This window comes from Ascaphus truei, chromosome 4 (genome assembly GCF_040206685.1).
Source record: "Ascaphus truei isolate aAscTru1 chromosome 4, aAscTru1.hap1, whole genome shotgun sequence".
Lineage (NCBI taxonomy): Eukaryota > Metazoa > Chordata > Amphibia > Anura > Ascaphidae > Ascaphus > Ascaphus truei.
The window spans coordinates 388,244,713-388,256,753 of NC_134486.1; the positions used below are offsets into that span (position 1 = coordinate 388,244,713).

At 44.5% G+C, this 12,041-nt stretch overlaps 1 protein-coding gene across 3 annotated transcripts in view; it reads left to right on the forward strand.

Moving 5' to 3' along the window:
- Positions 1-12,041, forward strand: part of CLIC5 (chloride intracellular channel 5) — a 191,804-nt gene that overhangs the window by 70,702 nt on the left and 109,061 nt on the right. The window lies entirely within an intron of this gene.

Genomic DNA, 12,041 nt, shown 5'->3' on the forward strand with positions numbered 1-12,041 from the left:
CCCATAGTATCTCCCCTGTGTGACTATCCCATAGTATCTCTCCTGTGTGACTATCCCATAGTATCTCTCCTGTGTGACTGTCCCATAGTATCTCCCCTGTGTGACTATCCCATAGTATCTCCCCTGTGTGACTATCCCATAGTATCTCCCCTGTGTGACTATCCCATAGTATCTCCTCTGTGTGTCTATCCCACAGTATCTCCCCTGTGTGACTATCCCATAGTATCTCCCCTGTGTGACTATCCCATAGTATCTCCCCTGTGTGACTATCCCATAGTATCTCCCCTGTGTGACTATCCCATAGTATCTCCCCTGTGTGACTATCCCATAGTATCTCCTCTGTGTGTCTATCCCATAGTATCTCCCCTGTGTGACTGTCCCATAGTATCTCCCCTGTGTGACTATCCCACAGTATCTCCCCTGTGTGACTATCCAATAGTATCTCCCCTGTGTGACTATCCCATAGTATCTCCCCTGTGTGACTATCCCATAGTATCTCCCCTGTGTTACTATCCCATAGTATCTCCCCTGTGTGACTATCCCATAGTATCTCCCCTGTGTGACTATCCCATAGTATCTCTCCTGTGTGACTGTCCCATAGTATCTCCCCTGTGTGACTATCCCATAGTATATCCCCTGTGTTACTATCCCATAGAATCTCCCCTGTGTGACTATCCCATAGTATCTCCCTTGTGTGACTATCCCACAGTATCTCCCCTGTGTGACTATCCCACAGTATCTCCCCTGTGTCACTGTCCCATAGTATCTCCCATGTGTGACTATCCCATAGTATCTCCCCTGTGTGACTATCCCATAGTATCTCCCCTGTGTGATTATCCCATAGTATCTCCCTTGTGTGACTATCCCATAGTATCTCCCCTGTGTGACTATCCCACAGTATCTCTCCTGTGTGACTATCCCATAGTATCTCCCCTGTGTGACTATCCCATAGTATCTCCCCTGTGTGACTGTCCCATAGTATCTCCCCTGTGTGACTATCCCATAGTATCTCCCCTGTGTGACTGTCCCATAGTATCTCCTCTGTGTGACTATCCCATAGAATCTCCCCTGTGTAACTATCCCACAGTATCTCCCCTGTGTGACTATCCCATAGTATCTCCCCTGTGTGACTATCCCACAGTATCTCCCCTGTGTGACTATCCCATAGTATCTCCCCTGTGTGACTATCCCATAGTATCTCCCCTGTGTGACTATCCCACAGTATCTCCCCTGTGTGACTATCCCATAGTATCTCCCCTGTGTGACTATCCCATAGTATCTCCCCTGTGTGACTATCCCATAGTATCTCTCCTGTGTGACTATCCCATAGTATCTCTCCTGTGTGACTGTCCCATAGTATCTCCCCTGTGTGACTATCCCATAGTATCTCCCCTGTGTGACTATCCCATAGTATCTCCCCTGTGTGACTATCCCATAGTATCTCCTCTGTGTGTCTATCCCACAGTATCTCCCCTGTGTGACTATCCCATAGTATCTCCCCTGTGTGACTATCCCATAGTATCTCCCCTGTGTGACTATCCCATAGTATCTCCCCTGTGTGACTATCCCATAGTATCTCCCCTGTGTGACTATCCCATAGTATCTCCTCTGTGTGTCTATCCCATAGTATCTCCCCTGTGTGACTGTCCCATAGTATCTTCCCTGTGTGACTATCCCACAGTATCTCCCCTGTGTGACTATCCAATAGTATCTCCCCTGTGTGACTATCCCATAGTATTTCCCCTGTGTGACTATCCCACAGTATCTCCCCTGTGTGACTATCCCATACTGTCCCATAGTATCTCCCCTGTGTGACTATCCCATAGTATTTCCCCTGTGTGACTATCCCATAGTATCTCCCATGTGTGACTATCCCATACTGTCCCATAGTATCTCCCCTGTGTGACTATCCTATAGTATCTCCCCTGTGTGACTATCCCACAGTATCTCCCCTGTGTGACTATCCCACAGTATCTCCCCTGTGTGACTGTCCCATAGTATCTCCCATGTGTGACTATCCCATAGTATCTCCCCTGTGTGACTATCCCATAGTATCTCCCCTGTGTGATTATCCCATAGTATCTCCCTTGTGTGACTATCCCATAGTATCTCCCCTGTGTGACTATCCCACAGTATCTCTCCTGTGTGACTATCCCATAGTATCTCCCCTGTGTGACTATCCCATAGTATCTCCCCTGTGTGACTGTCCCATAGTATCTCCCCTGTGTGACTATCCCATAGTATCTCCCCTGTGTGACTGTCCCATAGTATCTGCTCTGTGTGACTATCCCATAGAATCTCCCCTGTGTGACTATCCCACAGTATCTCCCCTGTGTGACTATCCCATAGTATCTCCCCTGTGTGACTATCCCACAGTATCTCCCCTGTGTGACTATCCCATAGTATCTCCCCTGTGTAACTATCCCATAGTATCTCCCCTGTGTGACTGTCCCATAGTATCTCCCCTGTGTGACTATCCCATAGTATCTCCCCTGTGTGACTATCCCACAGTATCTCCCCTGTGTGACTATCCCATAGTATCTCCCCTGTGTGACTATCCCATAGTATCTCCCCGGTGTGACTATCCCATAGTATCTCCCCTGTGTGACTGTCCCATAGTATCTCCCCTGTGTGACTATCCCATAGTATCTCCCCTGTGTGACTATCCCATAGTATCTCCCCTGTGTGACCCTGTGTGACTGTCCCATAGTATCTCCCCTGTGTGACTATCCCACAGTATCTCCCCTGTGTGACTATCCCATAGTATCTCCCCTGTGTGACTATCCCATAGTATCTCCCCTGTGTGACTATCCCACAGTATCTCCCCTGTGTGACTGTCCCATAGTATCTCCCCTGTGTTACTATCCACAATATCTCCCCTGTGTGACTGTCCCATAGTATCTCCCCTGTGTGACTATCCCATAGTATCTCCCCTGTGTGACTATCCCATAGTATCTCCCCTGTGTGACTGTCCCACAGTATCTCCCCTGTGTGACTGTCCCATAGTATCTCCCCTGTGTGACTGTCCCATAGTATCTCCCCTGTGTGACTATCCCATAGTATCTCCCCTGTGTGACTATCCCATAGTGACTATCCCACAGTATCTCCCCTGTGTGACTGTCCCATAGTATCTCCCCTGTGTGACTGTCCCATAGTATCTCCCATGTGTGACTATCCCATAGTATCTCCCTTGTGTGACTATCCCACAGTATCTCCCCTGTGTGACTATCCCATAGTATCTCCCCTGTGTGACTATCCCATAGTATCTCCCCTGTGTGACTATCCCATAGTATCTCCCCTGTGTGACTATCCCATAGTATCTCCCCTGTGTGACTATCCCATAGTATCTCCCCTGTGTGACTATCCCATAGTATCTCCCCTGTGTGACTATCCCACAGTATCTCCCCTGTGTGACTATCCCACAGTATCTCCCCTGTGTGACTATCCCACAGTATCTCCCCTGTGTGACTATCCCATAGTATCTCCCCTGTGTGACTATCCCATAGTATCTCCCCTGTGTGACTATCCCATAGTATCTCCCCTGTGTGACTGTCCCACAGTATCTCCCCTGTGTGACTATCCCACAGTATCTCCCCTGTGTGACTATCCCATATTATCTCCCCTGTGTGACTATCCCACAGTATCTCCCCTGTGTGACTATCCCATAGTATCTCCCCTGTGTGACTATCCCATAGTACCTCCCCTGTGTGACTATCCCATAGTATCTCCCCTGTGTGACTATCCCACAGTATCTCCCCTGTGTGACTGTCCCATAGTATCTCCCCTGTGTGACTATCCCATAGTATCTCCCATGTGTGTCTATCCCATAGTATCTCCCCTGTGTGACTATCCCATAGTATCTCCCCTGTGTGACTGTCCCATAGTATCTCCCCTGTGTGACTGTCCCATAGTATCTCCCATGTGTGACTATCCCACAGTATCTCTCCTGTGTGACTATCCCATAGTATCTCCCCTGTGTGACTATCCCACAGTATCTCCCCTGTGTGACTATCCCACAGTATCTCCCCTGTGTGACTATCCCATAGTATCTCCCCTGTGTGACTATCCCATAGTATCTCCCCTGTGTGACTATCCCATAGTATCTCCCCTGTGTGACTGTCTCACAGTATCTCCCCTGTGTGACTATCCCATAGTATCTCCCCTGTGTGACTATCCCATATTATCTCCCCTGTGTGACTATCCCATATTATCTCCCCTGTGTTACTATCCCATAGTATCTCCCCTGTGTGACTACCCCATAGTATCTCCCCTGTGTGACTATCCCATAGTATCTCCCCTGTGTGACTATCCCATAGTATCTCTCCTGTGTGACTATCCCATAGTATCTCCCCTGTGTGACTATCCCATAGTATCTCCCCTGTATGACTATCCCATAGTATCTCCCCTGTGTGACTATCCCATAGTATCTCCCCTGTGTGACTGTCCCATAGTATCTCCCCTGTGTGACTATCCCATAGTATCTCCCCTGTGTGACTATCCCATAGTATCTCCCCTGTGTGACTATGCCATAGTATCTCTCCTGTGTGACTATCCCATAGTATCTCCCCTGTGTGACTGTCCCATAGTATCTCCCCTGTGTGACTATCCCATAGTATCTCCCCTGTGTGACTATCCCATAGTATCTCTCCTTTGTGACTATCCCATAGTATCTCCCCTGTGTGACTGTCCCATAGTATCTCCCCTGTGTGACTATCCCATAGTATCTCCCCTGTGTGACTATCCCATAGTATCTCCCCTGTGTGACTATCCCATAGTATCTCCCCTGTGTGACTATCCCATAGTATCTCTCCTGTGTGACTATCCCATAGTATCTCTCCTGTGTGACTATCCCATAGTATCTCCCCTGTGTGACTATCCCACAGTATCTCTCCTGTGTGACTATCCCACAGTATCTCCCCTGTGTGACTATCCCATAGTATCTCCCCTGTGTGACTATCCCATAGTATCTCCCCTGTGTGACCATCCCATAGTATCTCCCCTGTGTGACTATCCCATAGTATCTCCCCTGTGTGACTATCCCATAGTATCTCTCCTATGTAACTATCCCATAGTATCTCTCCTGTGTGACTATCCCATAGTATCTCTCCTGTGTGACTATCCCATAGTATCTCTCCTGTGTGACTATCCCACAGTATCTCCCCTGTGTGACTGTCCCATAGTATCTCCCCTGTGTGACTATAATCTTGAGCCCAGGTATATTATTTTGTTGTATGTCGCCTCTGGATGACCACTGGATGCAATGTACATCGCTAAGACTTAGTTCTCATTAAAGACGCTATTTCTGATAGCGGACATGCACACAATATTGTATTAAGATCTGGAGAATGTAATTGACTTTCTTAAACAGAAGTACCATGTTTAAAGCCAATATTTTACTACTTTTGTTTCTTTTGAATTTCAACATGATTCATTATTCTTGGGAGCCTCTGAATAAGGAGGTGTTTGCTAATCAAGAATTTTCTCTTCTCTCATCACACCCCGTCCTTATCACAGAGCCAATAAAGATAAGAGGCTGAAAAAGAAAGCGCTCTGAATGTGCGTCCCGTTGTAGGATACACAATTACAGTATGTCACATGAAAAGGATCAGAGGAAATAAGACCCCTACAGGGGGACCCAGAATGTTGAAAACAAACTTACATTTAAAAAAATATATATTTATAAATGTTATGGTTTGATTTAAAGAAAAAGACATCAATCACCCTGATGTGATCCCTTAAACATGTCAATGCCATTAGTAGTACACTTTGGTCCTAGGAGGGACAGCCCCTTTTAGCCTTATTCAAGTTAAGTGAAGTGTCAGCACCATTTGGTGAATCTGGAAATATACAAAAATATACAGGCATACCCCACATTAACGTACGCAATGGGTCCAGAGCATGTATGTAAAGTGAAAATGTACTTAAAGTGAAGCACTACCTTTTCCCACTTATCGATGCTTCTGTACAGGTAGGGAGCCGGTATTGCTGTTCAGGACGTGCTGACAGGCGCATGCGCGAGATGGCGTTTGCCTATTGGGCGCAGGGAATCAGCGCATCACTACTACGGTGGTCTGTAGTGCAGAATAAGTGTCCGTACTCACGAAGCGAGCGTACGGACACAGGGGTATGGTGAGTGTCCTTAAACCGGGGTATGCCTGTATGTGCCTTTGTGGACTTCAACTGGGCCTTCTGTGCATTAGCACCAGAGTGACACTCACGCTATATAGAATAAGGCTCCTTGCATGTTCTCATGGATGCCTTTTTTAATAGCTTTACTTGTTGATGTTGTTTATGAAGAGGAAAAAAAAGCAAAATGGTGAAAATTGTCTATCAAATAAAAAACAACTATTTATTTCCAGTCAGGAGCCGCCTTGTATAATAAGTGAGACATTTCTTGCATATAACCAATCCCCCCAAGCAGATCCAGCTAAGTGAGTGAGCGTCCCCAGTAAACTCTACGGGCGTTTCTCAGGAGACTTTCTTAAGAGGTGATATAAAATATATTGACAGTATATTCCAAACCAGACGTGCATGATCAGAGACTGCAGACGTCTTTATTGGGCATTTTCTCCCTCTTCTGGCAGGTGTGCTTAATTGGTGCATTTGTATTGTTTATTACCCAGCCACTTTCAGTTACCCGTAGGCCTGTAATGAATTTTTTTTGCAGCTATATACTTCTACTCATTTGTTTAAATCTTCCCGTATATATCTCCCAGTTTTCCCAATGCTGTGGAGCGTACACATTACCATTCTACTCGTTGTTTGATTTTGCTGCCACTCTGTTGTTGACACAGAACCATAATTAAAATGACAGGCAATGTTTACGGCTCGGAGATGCTTTTGCTACTTCCCTGTTTCGCGCGGCGGATCCGCTTGCTTCTTTATATCAACGTTATTCTAGCTGACATCCTTACTCTCTTCTGAAATATACAAGAGCAAATGGGGGGAAAGACCCCCTGCGATGCTAACCAGACATGTCCATGTAAATAACGTGCAAAGTGTAGCACCTTATATCTTGATCCTACTCAAAAGACAGCTTGATTAACCCTTTCATGTATCGTCCCACGTTGTCAACCACTTGTAATACACCACTTCATAGGCATGTTCAATAGCCCAATACATAGGTAGATCTTATATGAGCTTAGCAAAGGTGTTCTGTGACCAGTGACTTGATTGTAGCAAACACATGTCTAAGGGTATAGCAATTAATTGGTTACTCGCTTGTTTGTACTGTGGGACTCTGGGCGCTGTCAGCGTGCTCCTACCCGGTTGATGCAGCATAGAGAAGGAGGTTTGAATGGCGGTGCAACTGCCACGAGGGGAAAGATGGAGACCGGACTGCTGGCTTCACGGTACACAAAAAATTATTGTAGGCCCATAAAAAGTAGCAAGAGAAACCTCTTACGCGTTTCGTGCGGGTGATAAAGTGCAGTCACCCGCACGAAACGCGTAAAAGGTTTCTCTTGCTACTTAATACAATAAATAGGTTTCTCTTGCTACTTAATACAATACATTTTTGTGTACCGTGAAGCCAGCAGTCCGGTCTCCATCTTTCCTCTCGTGGCAGTTGCACCGCCGTTCAAACCTCCTTCTCTATGCTGTTCTGAAACATGCCCACTGTATCTGCCATCACATCCTCAAGGAGGTACAGTAGGAAACACAACATTGCCCTGCCGTTCAATATACACAGAATTTCCCAATGAAATTACACATTATAAGAAGGGCGGGTCTGTCTCTAAAATGCTCAGTGCTGAGCTGTTATTAATCATAATTGTAGTCATATTATGTGTACTATCCAAACAAATGGTTCTTGTTTATAGTGATGCTTTTTTTCCTATGTAATGGGAGTTGAGGTGGGATATTATGCTTTTTAACCCGTAGAGTGTCCCTATACACCAGGTGGGGCAACTCTAATCCTCAAGGGCCACCAACAGGTCAGGTTTTTAGAATATCCTTGCTTCAGCACAGGTGGCTTAATCAGTGGCTCAGTCTTAATGGTTGCTCAAATGTACAGTTTACTAGTGATCATCACTGGGACAAGCACGGTATCTGGTACCCTAAGTGAACCTTCAGGCTTGCACACCCCCTGCTCCCCCACCCCCAATAATGACATTATCATAATGATTGAGTCATAATGACTGAGCCACTGATAGAGTCACCTGTGCTGAAGCAGGGATATCCTGAGAACCTGACCTGTTAGTGGTCCTTGATGACTGGAGTGGGCCACCCCTGCTATAGACATACTTGGTAATTCATGGCACACATGCCTGTTTTTTTGGGGGGTGGGAAATGGGCTAACTACTATGATGGAGTGGTTGGCCTGGTCGACAAGGAAAGAGCCCTGTCCACTTCTGTTTCTGCCAGCCGTGTGGGGGGCGGGGGGGTGGTTTGAGGAGGGGGGTGAGGGGGGGAGGGTTTTTTTCATGTGATACACATTTGAGGTAATAAAAACTGTACCAGTCCTATTGTGGTTTTCAGCCTGGGTGGCAAAGGTTCCTTGTATATTACATTATATTTGTTATTTTTCGTTCCTCAGGCCAAAGAGAGGAAGGTCAACATTTATCATCAAAGTCACTTGGCTGCAAAACTCAGGCACCTGCTATATTAAAATATGGAATGCTATTGAAATTTATGGGCTTTTCTCATTTGATAAAACTGGTTTTGCTCCAGTGTTTGTGTTAGAAGACGGAGTGTTTTACTTTGCAGCTCCAACATAGGTCTCAATGTGTAACAGAAGCGTCACAGGGGCAATCTTACAGTACATAGAGCCAACCTTAACTAATATCAGTAATGTCTTTAATAAAGTACAAATAGGAGAACAATGCCTAAGTATTTGTAAATCATTTGTAAAAATGCACAGACATTTGTAACCTGAAGTTTGGGGTGAGTCTTACTTCTCTCTCGTCTGCTTTCCCCCTCTGTCGTCATTGTCCCCTTCCCAAAATTGGCCCTCAGACACTGAATGGACCTTGCTAAATCTTATGATGTTACCACGGTAGTGAAGTAAATAAGGCTGACAAACCCCCCACTTACAGCCCTCGTTGTAACTGAAACCGAAAGAAAATCTTTAGGGTTTTAAAGCAGCAAAACATGTGAAATCTTATATTGTTAAAAAAAAAAAAAATCTGTAATATTAGATAATAATAGTTTTAATATAATTTTAATTTAATATAATTTTTTAATAATTTTTGTAATATTCAACTCAATGCCATTTTTTATGAGTTTTAAAGCATCCTTTGATTTCTAGAGCAGGCTTCAGCCCACCTCCCAAGCAGTGCAGCATCTTTGCAACACTTTCCTGTTTGTGATAATTTGTCGCCAATGTTCCAAGCAGTTTGAGCCGTAAACTGTAACAATAGATAATGTTACCTTAGCTACAATACATTGTAGCTGCTGAGTTACACTGACTGAGTTATTGATTGGCACTGAAAGGCGGCCATTATGTTAGGCACACACTCAGGATTTTTACAGCTTTATAACAGGAGCACCAAACGATTGCTAGCTTATGTACGGTACGAATGATACATTGTCACACGCTACAAATATAATAAAAAAGGGGGGTGGGAAAGTAGCATTGCTACTTTAAATATTATTAAAAAAAAAGTTTGTGCGTGTCATTATTTTAATGGTCTCACACACCTAGTTTAAAACTTATGACTGCTATTAGTGTGCACTGGTCCTCTGTGGGACTGCGTCTAAGCTTTACCACCAGCGTTCTGTAGGTACCCTTGTCTCCCACCATGAAAAGAAGAAGAACTGTTCTGCACATTATGTCCTGAGAACGCCTTGTCTTGATGCTCCAACACGACAATGCACGCAGTGTTTGTATAGTGAGGCACAAGGAAAACATACAATGCAAACATGAAACAAAAGGAAAATCTTCTGTGAAGAGTACAAAAGGAAGAAACAAAGGTCCCAAATTAGCGTGTATTCTTCAACACGTGGAAATAAAAAATCTGTACTTGGACATAAATAAGAAACAAGACACACAGAGGATTTTTTATTTATGCTAGCTTCATTTTATACAATTATTATTGTTAATATGGTGATTTTTGATGGTTATTTTGGGGGTTCAATATGAGCTTGTGGGTGTTCTATATGTCTTACAATTCTTGTTCAGCTGGTCTTAGCTGATTGGAGGGTGGCAACCTCCTACCTAATTTAAGCTCACCCCCTCCCACATTTAAATGGTTAAAAGCTCACTCCATAGCGTCTCCCACTCTCAGGGGAACTTGCCTGCTTTCAGTGTGATTGTAACAAATCTAATACAGAGTGCTTTTCCTGGTAATGTACAGGTTAATAAAAGCTTCAATCAGACTTAGAACTTTGCAACTAATTTTGACAGATTTATTATAAATCATTCTTCCTGGCAATGCACCGGTTATTAAGAATTTATATTAGTGTAGGGACCCTTGAGGTGTGGTCTGCCGTGCAGTGGCTCAGGGGCTTACAACAATTTGGCCAAAATGTTAAACTAAAAGACCATTTTATTTAATAGATATAAATACATGTATATTTAGGCACTGTACCGTGTATAAAGTTTCGCTGGATGTGCATTGAGCTCTGTCTGTGTTTCATGTTCGTCTCTGGTTTTAAAAGATTTTTGATACTACCCTATTATTTATTTAGCACTGCTGTTTTTATTATAAAACAAAAGTATGTTGTCACAAATTCTTCAACACGGAAAGGCTAAGTATAACAGTTTTCGGTAAACTGCCGCCAAGAGCTATCTACATTCTGCTTCCCTAGTATCAGTGTTACATGTTAAATGTTTGAGTTGAGATGATATCTTCCATGTGTCGCTGATATTTAAGCACTTCAGTGCTATTGGGTGCAGTGCACTGACTCAGGCTTCTAAGATCACTCTGATTACTTCTTTGGTCAAGAATACTTTATTGCTGCAGGAAGCTCTCATATTGGAGCTTAGCTCTAAAACTAGCAACTACACTGTTTAACCCAGGAGTGGCCAACTCCAGTCCTCAAGGGGCCACCAACAGGTCAGGTTTTCAGGATATCCCTGCTTCAGCACAGGGAGCTCAATCAGTGGCTCAGCAGCTGTGCTGAATCAGGGATATTCTGAAAACCTGACCTGTTGGCTGCCCTTGAGGACTGGAGTTGGCCACCCCTGGTTTAACCCCTTCTCTAACAGGGGAGCTTTAAATATGTTGCAAGGCTTTGCAGGCCCTGCGGTAGCCAAGCGGTTACACTGTCTAATGGAGATATTAATTCATGGTAAGCAATGAACATCCTGTAGCTGTGGCTGCTCTTTCATCCCTTATCCCCCATCTATAACTTGCTGTTGTGAAGATGTTGTAGTGGCCTCTAGTTTCTTGCTCGAGTTGGGTTCAATAGGGGGTATTTGTTGCTGGATAAGGGCTCTTCGCTGATTGGCTGGGTAGCTAGCCAGGTGGGAGCTGTTGAGTCATTGGGCTGTGCAACTGACTCCCCTTAATTCTGGTATGTTTAGGGTAAATAATCTTACACAATGTCATCACCGATGATGTGGTTAGTTCACTGCAGTTTAGGTTCCTAGCCGGGAGTCAGTGTTATAATAAATGGTTATTTGAGTTTGTTTTACATAATATTTTCGTTTTAAGAAAGTGTGCTATGGCGTAACCACCATATCTGAGGGCATTACATATGCTTTGGTGCTTAGCATTTAGGGGAGGGGCATGGTGCATGTGTTTTGGGTGCTGGGTTTCGGTCTCCAATATGACGCATGCGTTTATAGCAACAAGCTTCTTGGAAGACTTTATTACTGTATCTCTGCATACCTCCCCCGGGTCCCTACGCTCATTCTTTCACCTCATTGCCACATGTCAGATAGTAAAGCGGTTAAGTTACAGATAAGGATTCTGGGAGTATTGACGAAACAGCTGTCTTTGGATCCATTGATTCTGGACATGGGCCATGTTTAAGTGTATAGCCTGTGAAATGCAGCACGTAACAGAGTTGCTGGCATCCAAGGGGTTAAGAAATGATAAGTTAACCCAGTTTTAAGACTGCACTTGGCCTCCTTCTTGACATAGCAACCTTTCCAC